The sequence below is a fragment of the Cyclopterus lumpus genome, chromosome 6, assembly GCF_009769545.1.
Source record: "Cyclopterus lumpus isolate fCycLum1 chromosome 6, fCycLum1.pri, whole genome shotgun sequence".
In the NCBI taxonomy this organism is placed as follows: domain Eukaryota; kingdom Metazoa; phylum Chordata; class Actinopteri; order Perciformes; family Cyclopteridae; genus Cyclopterus; species Cyclopterus lumpus.
In genome coordinates this window covers 18,785,154-18,799,589 of record NC_046971.1, presented here as the reverse complement: position 1 = coordinate 18,799,589, position 14,436 = coordinate 18,785,154, and the positions used below count along the sequence as shown (strand labels likewise).

Below are 14,436 nucleotides of genomic sequence, written 5' to 3'. Positions count from 1 at the left end.
CTGTGCAAAGGGTGGGAGTCACCAATCAGCCTGCTAGACCGTTTCACAACCTGATGTAGAGCATTTCAGTTCTTTAAAGACAGGCCTCCAATCCATGACACCAAAGAAACAGATCAAATTGATTCAATAAAAGCACGATAAAATAAGGCGATCATGGGTTTGTCAATGTGGAAATAAGACGCCTGGCTGCTCTCATTGTCCTGGAGCCAACTAACTATAACAGAATCATCTGCATACTTTAAAATGATCCTATTTTCACACCTGCTCTGACACATCTGTGTAGAGGATGAATAATAGGGGAGAAAGCACACGTCCTTGTGGGGAGCCAGTGGAGGAGCAAACCTTTACCCTCACTCTTTGTGTCCTATTGGTTAAAAAGTCAAGAATCCAATCCACAAGATTGTGACTTAAGTCAAATTGTTCTAAAATATGGAGTTGAATTGTGTTAAAAGCAGAGGAGAAATCTACAAATAGAAGTCTGACATGAGATCCATTTCCCTCTAAGTGTTTAAAAAGTAAATTAAACAAAGTGACTGAGGCATCTTCTGCTCCTGTGTGGCCTGTAGGCAAACTGCATGGGGTCAAGTGATTGCTCAGTTTTCCTTAAAACTGACCTTACCAGTGTTTCCAAAGTTTTCATTAAAATTGATGTGAGAGCAATTGGTCTAACATCATTTAGACATTTGGGGCAACTGATTTTGGGAACAGGGACCACCACAGCACCCTTCCAGACCTTAGGTACATGCTGTGCCTGAAAACTGGACTCAGATCTTCTGCACAAGTTTGAAGTAAACGACCACAGATGTTGTCAGGTCCGTGACTCGTATGTACATTTATCAAAAGGAAGGCCTTTTCCACATCCTTCTGGTCTATATCAAAGTGTTGGTTGTCTTCCAGTTTGTAATTCAGTTCCTGAGTTTCATTAGTAAAATCAAAAGGTATCAAAACGAATATAAAAACGATTGAGGGCATTGGCAAACTCAGTATCTGAATTGAAGCCTTCCAGAGGGACATGACATTTTTCCGCTAAAGTGTTCATGCTGGACCAGGCTGAGCCAAGGTTATTTGCAGCCATCTTCTTCTCTAGTTCTTTTTTGTAACTATGTTTTGCTTGTAAAATGTCTATTTTCAGCTCTGTGGTAGCTATATGCAGATCAGAATGTTCCCTGTTTAAAAGAAAGTTTCTTTTTCTGTATGCTGGATTTAACAGATTTAGTCACCGATGGTTTGTTATTAGGGTAGATTTTAACTCGCTTGCAAGCGATGATCATGTCCCTGCAAAAGGTAGCATATGAGTGTGTTACATCAGCAAGTTCATCCAAATTGTTCCCACAAGACTGGTTAAACATGTCCCTGTCAGGGCAGTCATAACATTCCTGCAGGCAGAGCACAGATTCCTCTGTCCAGTCTTTTATGTCCCTCGTCTGTGCTTTCTCTTTCTTTAACACCGTTAAAGTGGGCAGTAGATGCACGCAGTTATCCGCAGTAAGACATCGCCAAAAGATGAATAATGGAGGAGGTCAAACATTCACGTTTTGGGTCACCAATCAGGGGAAGACAGGACTCAAGGTACTGAAATCCAGAGGAACACACGTAGAATATTTACACCGTCAGACACTTTCTCTGGAAAACCTTGGGCTTTTTTTTTCACTGTCCAGGATGTCGAGCCGCTTCATGAAGCCCAAAGTAGTCCCGGTCCCAGTGGCAACGCATGAGGCAAGGGAGGCAGGCACAGAGGTCAGCTGGCCTCCCTTTCACACACTGCCAACTCCTCACTGCAGTGGAAACGGTGGCTCTGCCTCGGTCGGCCCGGGTCGGGGCCGAGGGGTGCAGTGCCAGCACAAACGGAAAGGGGCCTCCTCCAACACAAGCATACAGACAACCTGCAACATCATTATTTCTATGAAAAAAACAAAAAAACTGTATGCCTTTGTACACCTGCAGCCGATGGGGTCTGTGGGTTGTGCAAAGTGTCATTTTAGCAGCTTATACGCAAAATACCGTCTTAACACTGGCCCCTCTGATCAGACATATCGACATAACAGGGATCAATCGGGGGTCATCGAAACTGCCAGTGTTCAGTACAAATGACTCAATCTATGGCGCTAGTCAATAATAATGACTGCGTGGAAATAGGCAGGGTAAATACATAAACGTCCCTCAAACAGATATTGGGCACCTTGAGCCCGCTTCTGTTAATCTCCACAAGGACTCGAGGTGCAGACTGAGATTCAGTCAGGCTTGCAGTTTCTTTAGTGTGCCGCGAGTGCTCGGGGGGCCTGTCCTAAAACGCTGCGTACGAACAGACATGAAAGACAGTCTCAAGGTTATTTTCAGGCCACTGTATCTCCGTAAATTGTAATCTCATCAACCTGCAAAAAGCCTGACGAAACAAGTCTGAAAACGCCTGCTCAGAGTTCTTACACTCGGCTCTCTGAGCCCCCGCTGGTGGTTTTAAACTTGCTGACCGAAGGCGAGCAAGAAGATCACAGCTCGTCGTCGGCATCGAGGCCGTTTTGTGAGACAGAGTAGAAGCAGGTCGTCTCAAACGCAAAAAAACTGGTGGCGCCGTCGTTAAAAAAAAAATAATTATAAAAATAAAAAAGAAGACACATCAAACAAAACAGGAACCTGAGAGGACGCTCTAAGAGGGGCAATAATTCACCTCATGGTGGAATTGCATCTTCTTCTTTTTTTGTGAGTCGTTCTCTCGCTTGGCTTCTCTCCCCATCCACAGGGGACCTAAGTGAATCCCTCTGTGGACTTTTCATTTGACCATTAAGGACACAATGCATCAAAAGCCAAGCAGGGGAGATGAGGAGCCTGTATAATATAACCTTCATGACACACACCTGAGAAAGCTCACAGTAAACATTTAACCGCTCTTTGAAGGTAATGCAACTGCTGGCTGACATGCTGCGACAGAGTGTGGCTCAGGCAGGTCTGCTGTAACATGTACACCCTGACCCAGCTTATTGTCAACAATAAACCTGGCCTATAATTGGAATAATAGCAGCCTCCTGCAGAGACCCATGTGCTCACTCAACAGTAAATGTTGCACCATGCGTCTCCGGTGGGCAGAGAACGACGACGGATTAGCACGTTGGTGTCCGTTGATGCTACTGGCCCGTAGCAACATGACATTAACAGGATTAAGTAAGGGGGTGTTTGTTTGTTTTTCTACAATACTAAAATTCCAACTAAACAAAATTTTAAGTGGATGATAAAAAGAAGAAAAATCAAAGCAGCTTTGGCTCAGCACACACTCAAAAATCTCCTAACATCAGGATGAGCAGCAGGATTTCTCGCATTCGCAGGATTCACACAATAATTTACACTCATGCATGCAAAGCTACACACACACACACACACACACACACACACACACACACACACACACACACACACACACACACACACACACACACACACACACACACACACACACACACACACACACACACACACACACACACACACACACACACACACACACACACACACACACACACACACACACACACACACACACACACACACACACACACACACACACACACACACACACACACACACACACACACACACACACACACACACACACACACACACACACACACACACACACACACACACACACCTTCTTTTTACTGGGAGTATTATATCATCCTCTAATCTAAACATAGAGCCAGAGATTAGGCCACTGGGCTACGCGTTTGACAGCACTGCTTTTACACATGAATTCTGTGACTGCCAAACAGACAATAAATAAGAATTGATTTCAAAGCCTGGATTAAAAAAAAAGTATGTCAATTCATATTTATCAAAACGTATAGTGGCTGTTATGCTTTGTTGTTTCTTTTGCAAGTTTGGTCACCATTTGTAAAAAAAAACAAAAACAATCTGGGATGCCACTTTATTAACTTTGTTTATTTTATCTGCATTGATTTTTTTATTTTCATTCTAGGCTTTAAGCCCCGGACTGAGAGAATTCACAACAACATGTTGTGCAATTTTCTCTTTCAATATAAACAGAGAACACAAGACGTGTTTGGTGTGGAGCTCTCTTCCTGCAGACATGGACAGTAAAGAAAATGAATAAAAATACAACACGGAAGCTTTGAGGGAAACTTCTTGAGTAAATTGAGTCATCGCCATAGCGGCACTAAATAGCCGGGATGACTGTAAATTTGTGTCTGCGCCCTGAAATAGTGTTTTGTCCTCCGTCGGACTCCAGCTCACTGATGACCGGTAGACGGAGACGACACCCTGGAGATGAACGTGATATCCAGACCCGTCTCCTCCTGTCATCCATCAGGAGACTCGGCAGAGAGCAGGAGATCGTCTCCACAATAATGGATGTACATGCAGAACATTTAGTCAGACTTGTCGCAGACCACACCTTGTTCGCCAGTAATAACGGCTGGATCAGAGCGTTTTATGGCTCAGTTTATTTATCCTGTTCGCCTTAAGACAAATGCTGTTTAAGTCTTTAATTCTAACAGTTAATCATCACCTTCCTTTTGTACTCATTATGATAAGTCACTGGGGACGGCATTGGATACCTTATAGTTTGACCATAATGTCAATGACAGAGAAATGCAGCAGGCGTGGCCTATTCATGGGCCACCCCCCCCCCCCCCCCCCCCCCCCCCACACACACACACACACAGTAGTTTTTAGAAAGCGTGTTCGTCTCAACCAGAAGATCAAAAATGAGCGGAAATATAATTACCTGAAATAACAGTAATAACGGATCGTCACGTCAAACATTATCCCCGTGTGTCAACAGAAAGATTACACACATGAAGCTTAAGTCAACAAGGTGAATGACTAGGTTACTGTCCCGATGTATTCGTTATGCCCCTATGCAAACCACTATGCTGTGTTCTGTTATTCATACACAGGATCAGCCTCCAGGACACTGGTGTGTCTGTTCACAGAGATAAACACTTTTTTAAAGAACACATTTGTTGACTGAAACTCAACTTGCTTCTGGCGGAGGCCGACTGGCTTTGGAATCACTTCTGCTCCCGACAGTCAGGCCGAGCACTTTCTTTCTAGCTCCCACAACCGATGCGGATCTTTCCCCCGACTCGGGCTACAGATTGGCCGCCGAGTCGATGAATGCATCAATTCCATGTTGTTGTTCCTTAAATCGCTACACAGACTGACACTTTAATACTCAGTGCACTGAAAAATAAAGCATTGTGTTCGCGGACACATTCATCCCTACCGGGCTGTCGCGGGCCTTTAAAGGACGTGTGCATGCTGCCTCCTCCGTTGGTGCCGGCCTCACCCTCCCAGGTACCGTGTGTTCATCTTCTCTCTTCCCTGACAGACGGCTTAGTGTGTGTGTGTGTGTGTGTGTGTGTGTGTGTGTGTGTGTGTGTGTGTGTGTGTGTGTGTGTGTGTGTGTGTGTGTGTGTGTGTGTGTGTGTGTGTGTGTGTGTGCGCGCGCTTCCCGTCGCATGCATCCTCTTTATGCAGTTGAGGCAATTGAGGTGTTTGATGCCCTTGTCATCTACCAAGTAAAGTACCACTTTAGCAACAAAATCCAAGTTAGTTACCTTTCTGAACTGAAAACACAGCGTTGTAGGGACCCAGTCGATAACAAGGGAGCCACGCCACATGGGCTTCACCTTTCTGACTCAGAGGTTGCAGCAGGCTCCCAGTCTGCTCAGTTGTGCTGCCACGGCTACCCTAAAAAAATAAAAAAAACTACAACTACAAAAGCATAACTGAATCTGAGCCCCAATACGTGTCTGTAGCCTGCAAGAGTATTTCAAAATCGATTGGTCTCAAAGCTCAAAATAGCACAGCCAATAAAAGAAATGTACATCCAATCTCTGTCTGAGACGACAAAGGGTCTTTCTTATGAAATTCATATTAGTAACAGCTTCAGAATCTGAGCCCAGACTGCTTGCATACGGGTGTCAAACATGGTCGATTAGAGCCGCCTGCCAGAACGTGCCGCAGCTATTTGATTTGGGGAGTCTCTACGATCCCGATTACATGGTCTTTCTCTCACCTCCCACAGGAAGAGTGGAGCGGCCACCGCAGCTACGCAGCCATAAACACGAAGAACCACAGGAAGAAAAAAACACCAGAAAGGACAGCCATCAATAGCACTGCTTGTAAAAAAAAAAAAAAATCATTTGGTTATTTGTTCTTGATTTTCAAATTTCACACCAGAGTGTGTGAGGAGTGAGATGGAGGCGTGTATGTGGTTACTCATATACTCGGAGAGGGGTGGAAATCTCTCCTCATGATGACGTTCCCATTCAGAGGGGCTGCGATGCAATTAGAAAACGATTGTTTTTTTTCCGTCATCTTACTGCAACTATCTGCTATTTTAAAAATCATAACAACAACAAAAACGTTTTTTTTAAATTAATTTATTAATATTAGTAACAAATAGGGGGGGGGGGGGGTCACCTTTTTAAGCACTGCAAAGAGAACCGGTAAGGAACGGACAGCCCGCTGTCACAGAACTGTTACAGGTGATCAAAACGTTGAGAAATGAACTTGAAATGACAGATTTTGTTTTTTCCTCGAGTCATAATCTTTCATTAGAGAATCACGATCGATTCCCCCCCTCCTCCCCAGACTCATATCCATCTTTCCCTGTGAACTAGGAAGCGTAACTTGAAACCTGGAGGCAAACACAGTCAACACAGACTAGTCTCCAAGGCTTAGTCATGACCGCTGTGGAATGGAGGCATGCAGGAGAGAAGAAGAGGAGAGGGGAAAGTCTTCAAAGACGAAGATCAAAATAATCAAAAGTTGGATAAAAACTAAGCCTGTAATTCATTTAACAATATCTCCCATGTCAATCAGAGACTGACTTCTTTTTTGCCCTGACAAAGCAAACATCTCATTCTTTTGTCTCTCTGTGTGTTCAGACGTGAAGGGTGATGGACAGGAATATAAACAGCTGGGCCGAGATATGAAAACTAACCTTCGAAGGCCTCACACACCTAATACACAAAGGCCGAACCAACGGTATGTTTCTTCATATTTCTTCTGGCACACCCTGGGAAACTACAGTACAACTCTGCGCTTCTTTCTTCCCCGTATTAATTACAAAGCTAATAGTTAAACCTCCGAGAGGCTCAGCCCAGTCTGTGTGGACTGAATGTAACAACAGGCAAAGAAAGATTGAGGAATAATCCGATGTCCCGGCCACATTGTGTGGTTATTTGTCAGAGTTGACTGAACCCAGAGGCTGAAATTGTGGTAACGATATTAAAGGTTGTTAAGATTTATTTTATTTTTTTTCAGAAGAAATAACATAAGAAAAGCAACAAAGGTAAGTGAGGATATGTTTCCGTTTCTATTTTAGAAAGATTTACAAACACATGAAAAGGTGTGAGCAGTTGACAACATAAGAGCAGGAAAAAGCATGCGATATTCTGACATTAATCCAAATAATTAGTGTAAGAGCAAGAAAGAACATATTTTACTGAAGAAAAACAAATGAGAATTCTCACCGGCCTTTCACACAGATACCAGTATCTGTGTGATCCACGTCAGTACAAAAACTAAATCTAAATTCTTAAAGTCTGGTGTAATCTACAAAAAAAAAAAATCAGGATCACATAGCACCTCGAAGACAGGGCACTTTACTAACTTAATGTTAGAGGACTGCCCAGTGTTTGAATAGTGTGTGTGTGTGTGTGTGTGTGTTCCTCCCTCTGAGAAACACCAAAGGAGAGGAGAGGAACTATATGACAGTAGATGAGCGCAAAACAAGGCAATTGAGACTTCCAATTATATTCCGTGATGCATTTTAGAATCCAGAGGCTTCCTCACCTCCCACAACAACGTCCCAGGAGCGGTCTACCCTGTGGACCTGGGCCTTCAGTGTTCAACGCCCTGAGACTTGTTCTTTCCAGATTTAACCAAAACCAGTGCCTCGTTTTGAAATAAACTTCATGACCAACGTCATCTGGCAAGACCAGCGAAACCGCCTTGATGTGGACACGCGACAGTGACACACAGTGACACACAGCCAGCCGTAATCCCGTCACATCCACACTTCATTTCTAATCTTAGCGCGTGGGTGCGGCAGCTGTGAGCAGTTAAGATGGCAAACAAAGGATGTGAAGCGATTGATAAAAATGGGGGAATTGGCGGAATGAGCAATCGGCAGGGCTCTCTGCATCAACAATGACTCGCCGCCAACACCGCCGCCACGATCTAGACCTGCAGATGCCTTGAGCTTTCCAAAAAGGACTCGCACATCCTCAGCTTTGGACTTGCGACAGCCTGTCGGAGTGCTGCAAAGCAGCTGCAGGGAGCAGGCAACCCACAGGGCTCCAGTTGCAGTCAAGGAGGAGGTTGTATTCTCACTGAATCCACGACTAGAGAAGAGCACGATACCCAATCGGTTGACCGTAAACTGAGGACTGTGGAGAGCAGGTAAACAAATATCAGCTATCCACGTTGGTATGAGGTTCAGCGAGTGCACACGGATACATTACTGCTGCATTAGACTATTAGCGTCATAGTGCATTGTGTGTCTTTTGACAGGGGGGGTGACTTCATAATGCTTATTTCCCTATCGACCAATGTAAACCTGTAAATGTGACCCCGAGTGTAGACTGCACACATACGCACAATCCCCCCCCCCCCGTGCCAGTGCCACTAAATAGTTCAGCACACTCAGGACCCAGAGGGAAGTCGGCCTTCCTGTGCGCACTGTGCAGACCCGCCGACTGATCCAGTAGGAAGGTAACTGAACACCCACAGAGCGCCGTGAAGCATGATGCCGTTAGCTTTACAGAAGAGAGCACGGAAACAGATTCCTTTACACTTTAATCCCTGACTCACATATTGCAAGAAACAAAATCGGGTGCAGCACAGATTACATTTGAAACACCGGATGGCAAGTACTCGGCGATAAATTGCGCTTCAATAAACAAACAGAATGAGGCAGGGGGTGGATGAATTAGAAATGAGGAGTAGAGGCGCCATAGAGGCAGAGCCACATCGAATCCAATGTGAGAAGGTACACTAGGAAATCTTAGCTTTAATAAATAAATAAATACATACATACATACATACATACATACATACATACAGGAAATCCTTTTTGCTGTCGTAGAACCAAGAGCAATACAAAGTTGAGGTTAATTGATGACATCAGGGTTACGTTTCTTCTCTTTCTTTTTTTTTTTAAATGTCAAGCTGAGTTTTATATTGCCTTCCTTTAAATCTGCAAAGATCTTTTAAAGTGTATGCCTACCTCGCCTCCATTTTGCAATGTATTAGCCATAACCACGCCATGTGCATCATTAAATACCATTTTGCATCACTTTGTAGGTCTTAATTACCAATTCAAGAAACACTGTATGGATACTGTAGCAACAACCTGAAAATATACCAAAAGTGTAAGTTTAAGTGACAATATTATAAAAGGAATAGTTTAACACAAACGCAAAAAAAATGACTACATGTGATTTTAGGGGAACCCTGCATTATGGAGACATGCAGCCGTTGGGTTTAGCACCAGAAATACAAGGTGCGCACCAGGCAGATGAAATGTAGTTTGTCAAGAAACCAGTTCTGGTTGCGTACAGGTTAAAACAACGTAATACACAAGGTGTAAATAAATGAGCTCTGGAGGTGTATCTTTTTACGTTTGGACAGAGCCGGGCTAGTTGTCCCGATACTGAGACCTGGCCTTTGGGTAGAAGCACATTTCACAAAATATTGAACTGCTCCTTTAAATACTACATTGACAAAACTCGCATTGTGTTTGTAGTTCAGACAGCTGCTGGTCGAAGCGGGTGTAAGCCAAGCATCCATCTGTATAATTAAGCAGGCATGGCCTCATGGGGGCACAAACACAAGTCCTCCAATTACCACCCATACCAATATTACAGGGACAAGACTCAGATTCACCGGTTGTTTTCAGTCACGGGGGGTAAAGGAGGAGCTGTGGTCGACGCTGGCAACCCACAGACAGATACCCAGCCCCAGTCTGAGGAAAGAAAAGACTTGGGAGAGAGCCTTTAGTGGGCTTGTTTCTCCATCAGCCCTGCCTGAGAAGAATCCATCTCTTGTCCAGATAGGCAGATAACAAGGCCCCGGGACTCCTCCACACACACACACACACACACACAGAGAGAAAGAGAGAAACATGATGTGGTCTCGAGGGGGATGGACGGTTCACTGGAGTGAAAGGGCTTGACGTGAGGGGAAGATTCACGGCTATAGGCTGAGCAGCTGTTAGATGCTTCCTTGAAGCCCAATCGGTGAAAAGGACAAGCGGTTACGAAGGCTTCAGAATATAACTTTGTGTCAATGAGACCTGACTAGTTAGAGTAGATCTATCAGGTTGCACCAGCCTGTGTCTGTTGGAGTACAGAGACATGGAGTATTTATTGGGGCGGTTAGTCAATATAATGTTGTTTTGGTCCTAGTCAAATCTTTTATGCTGCTTCTTTTTTTCACACTGAATTACTTATTTCCAAGAAACGTATAAAGACAAAAAAAAGCTATTCAGCCCACACCAGGCATGATTGTCAGCAGTCGACACACACACAAACATAGCTAATACAAATATGACAAAGTCACGTGACCAAAGGTTATATTTGAGATACACACGATCTGTCAATGACGCCCTGTTTTGCAAGCCCGAATGAATAGGTTTAAATATTACTTTCAAGTCGATATACGTATGGAGGGAAAGGTCTGCGTTTAAGTAACAAATGGTACAGACATAGATATGGTCACAATCCGTGTAGTTGCACATGGGTTTGGTGTGATGAACGTTAGAAAAAGGACCAGAGAAAACAGTCACGGGTATGTTATCTAGTTGTTAAAACACCTCCCATGCAACAGGTAGCTACAGGTAACAGGGCAGGTATAGTATACAGTTCTTAACATGGTTTAGCAAACAATGGGCTAAAAAAAAAAAATAGTACAGAAAACACCTGTAGAGCTAAGTGATACGTCTTCACTTCAAGCAGCACCTTTCAGAAAGCGAGTTCCATTGAACAAGACCATTAACCTGCAATAATCTGGTTAAGTGTTTGTTCACCGGAGCTTTAAATTGGAATGATGGGAGGCATGACAGAAAGCACGTGCAGGACGCAACTCATGAGTCACCTGCCGTACGAGTCTTTCAGCAACACCGTTTGACAGCCGCACATTTTGAATACAATTAGTCCTTCTCACAGCTCCAACACACACACACACACACACACACACACACACACACACACACACAGAGAGAGGGGACGTTAGGTTGAGGGTCAGCAGACAGCTCGTACAGTCTCACTGGCCTACATCTGACCTGCAAGGTACAACAAGAAAGGAAGCCTTTAATCCGGGAGCTGTGAGAAATCACCAGAAGTAAATGGAAGTCTTTGCTGCTAGTCCTCCAAAATCTGATCTGCATAAAGCAAAAAATAAGGTTCTGTAGGGTGGAAGGGGAAATGGTGATGGAAACCAATTCATCCATCTAAGCTGTGTTTAGAAAATGTGATGGATTTAGAGTCTCGTGAAAACAGTAACCTACTAACCTCAAATGGTATCTTAGTGGCTTCTAGCAGGCTGTTTGGGTTTACGACGTGTGTCTGACTCAACGCTCCAAGCAGCACGCCAATCATTTAATGACATCATTCACCAATCATTCAATGACATCATTCAGTAAATGGGGAGGAGCCTGGGAATTGTCCTTCATCAGCGAGTGCTGGCTTCCTCACAGCAAGCACTCGCTGCAGAACACAACCCTGAAACGGTTAACACCGCGGCGCCAGCATCTAGCTACGGGCTCCTTTTAAGGGCCTCGCTGGCGGCAGACTACAATATGCATGTCGGCTTGACATCAGCAGGCTTCTGATGAGTCAACCACAGCAAACGGACCTTGAGGCCAGACCTGACAGTCGGGGTACATCCAGCCGCTCGCGACGCAGCAGGAGCTGCCTTCAGAGGACTTCCTTCCTTCCTTGTGTCCTTTCATCTAGCTGTGCGTTTCCATACCCGTGGCACTTTGCAGGGACATGAAGGGTCGGCGCTGGACAGGAAGTCACTCTCTCTCCCTCTGAGAGACAGTCAGCGAGGGGTCAGAGTGACTCAGCATCACTTCTACCTCTCCATTTCCACCTGTCGCAGACCCAGTGGATGGCATTGGAGGTTTTAAAAATAAAATAAAAAAATCGCACTCTAAAGTCAAACTGGCCTCATTAATTTATGCTGAGCAGTTTCAGCGCATTTAGGGTAGCGCATTAGACCACTTTGTGACAAGGAAACGGCATTTTAATGGGGTTCTGTTTCCAAAAAAGAGGAATAGGGAGACATAGCAGGGATGTGTTGGTCTTCACTGAACACAGACTAATACAGAAGGAGACCTGACTATTCATTACGTTGCAGCATGAAGAACTACCGCATTTTCAAATAATTCACAAAGTTAAATCATATATTGTTCAATGCAAGTCTAAACAAAGTCCACTAAACTGTAGATTTGATTGACAGACAACTGTCCTCACATCCAAGTTAACAACCGGGACCACAGCCTCCTCCAGTTCATTATTTTGTCGAGTTGGCCGTCAGGCAAACATCCTCCTCCTTCTCCGCTCTACATCCTGATATCTTAAGGAGGTAAACAGTGAGTTATGAAAACACACGTGGCTTAACAGCGGGGGAGCACATCCCAATTAGCGTCTGCCTGAGCTGCAACACCCTGTGACCGAAGAGAGAAGATGCCCAAAGTCTTTCTTGCGTTGAAGCTGCTCTGGCCAAAAGAGGAGGTGGATGAAATTCGACAACGGCCAATATCATGGATCAATAGAACAAATGCTCTGTCACTCGACTGAGACGAGATAAGGGTCTCTGTCCTGCCATCGTCTCTTGTGGCTGAGTGTCGAGCTGAGGTTCATTCTAGGTCAGCTGGAATCTCATCTGATGCTGTTGTCAGTGAGCAGTCACACAACAGACTGGCCAAAAGAAAACAGACACATCAAATAGTGACTTAATGTATAATGTGATGCCAAACTTCTAGACTACAACACAAAAGACCTCTAGGCACACACCAGGTGCATCAAAACCACACCCCTCACTCTCTTTGAGCAGCAACATCATCACAGCTCGTCTGGTTCCTCGCCTTCAACAGAATGCATAATTCAATGTGAGACTGATCAGAGTAGGGAAAAATTCATAAACTTACATTTATAAAAAAATATAAAATAAAAAAAGTGTTTTTTCAGTTTCTGCTCTTCAATGAACACACCTGAGAGAGAGAGAGAGAGCGAGCAGTACAACTGATGTGTTTGCCTTCAACTGGAAACCTCTAATAGATAGACATCTATTGTACTTTTAACACAACCTTGGAACGACTTATATTGTTCTCTACTATTATGCAACGTGTGTGTGTGTGTGTGTGTGTGTGTTTGTGTGTAAAATATGATGCTAAAAGTCATGTATGGGGTTGCAGAAAGGGGAAAACCCCTACCATAACAGGTATTCTCCCATTAGAGTCAAGTCAAGAACATTTCAATTAACATATGTATTTCTGTTTAATATGACTGTGCTATTTAATAAAAACATGTTCTCAAAATTATTTGAACTGGAAACGTGATATGTCCTTGCCGATTCAATAATACCCAACTGCTATTTGTCCACGAGATGAAGACACACTTCCAGGGGGAACACACCACATTGTGTCCGAGATGAGGATCTTCCAATACGACTGACTGAGGGGTCAATATTGCCACCATGCAACACATTCCACAGGCTGTCCCGTCCACTGTGGGACAGACGGATAGCTCAACTGAATTAGTTGGCAGATGTCCTCCGATGCACCATTTCAAACAACGTGCATGTACAGTGCACGTTTTTTTTTACAGGACCGCGTTAGTTAAAATCGTGACTTCGTGAGTCGCTCCACTGAAACCAGCCGACCGTGACATTCCCAAACACGCCGAGGTGCAGTCCGCGGAGCTCCGGGTAACGTTACCAAACGCACCGCGTTAGTCCGGCGATCGGGAGGAACGAGGTCTCCTCTTACCTCTGAATCCAGTGTGTTTGTGATTCGCTCGTACGTGTCGGGAATCAATCCATGTCCGCGCGTGGTATCCAGATATATCCCCCGTACAAAATAAATCCACAGTAGCGGTGTATTATTGAGGTGGGTAATGCTCGTTGAGGCCAGAGCAAGGAGCCACACAGCAGAGGAGAAGGCGCGACTTGAAACTGACAGAGAGGGATCGGGCGAAACCATAACCATGGCAAGGAGGGGGGAGCGAGCGTGTCTATAAATAACAACACGTTACTGAAACATCGCAATCTCATTTATTTCAGTGTAAGCAAAAATGACTAGTATACTACCTTATATTGTACTGAGTCGACACTGTTATGTTAGATTGTGTCCGGATTCGTTTGATATGTTGAGGTTTAAACCCCCCCACTACTCCTTGGAATGAGCCT

The 14,436-nt window shown here is 44.4% G+C and overlaps 1 protein-coding gene across 10 annotated transcripts in view; it reads right to left on the bottom strand.

Moving 5' to 3' along the window:
- mical3a (microtubule associated monooxygenase, calponin and LIM domain containing 3a) overlaps nucleotides 1-14,190 on the bottom strand; it is a 59,532-nt gene extending 45,342 nt beyond the window's left edge. For all 10 annotated transcript variants that reach the window (XM_034536092.1, XM_034536084.1, XM_034536086.1 and 7 more), the window contains exon 1: nucleotides 14,018-14,190. The gene's annotated coding sequence lies outside the window, so the exon portion shown is untranslated. The remainder of the gene's footprint in view (nucleotides 1-14,017) is intronic.
- Nucleotides 14,191-14,436: the final 246 nt, after the last annotated feature.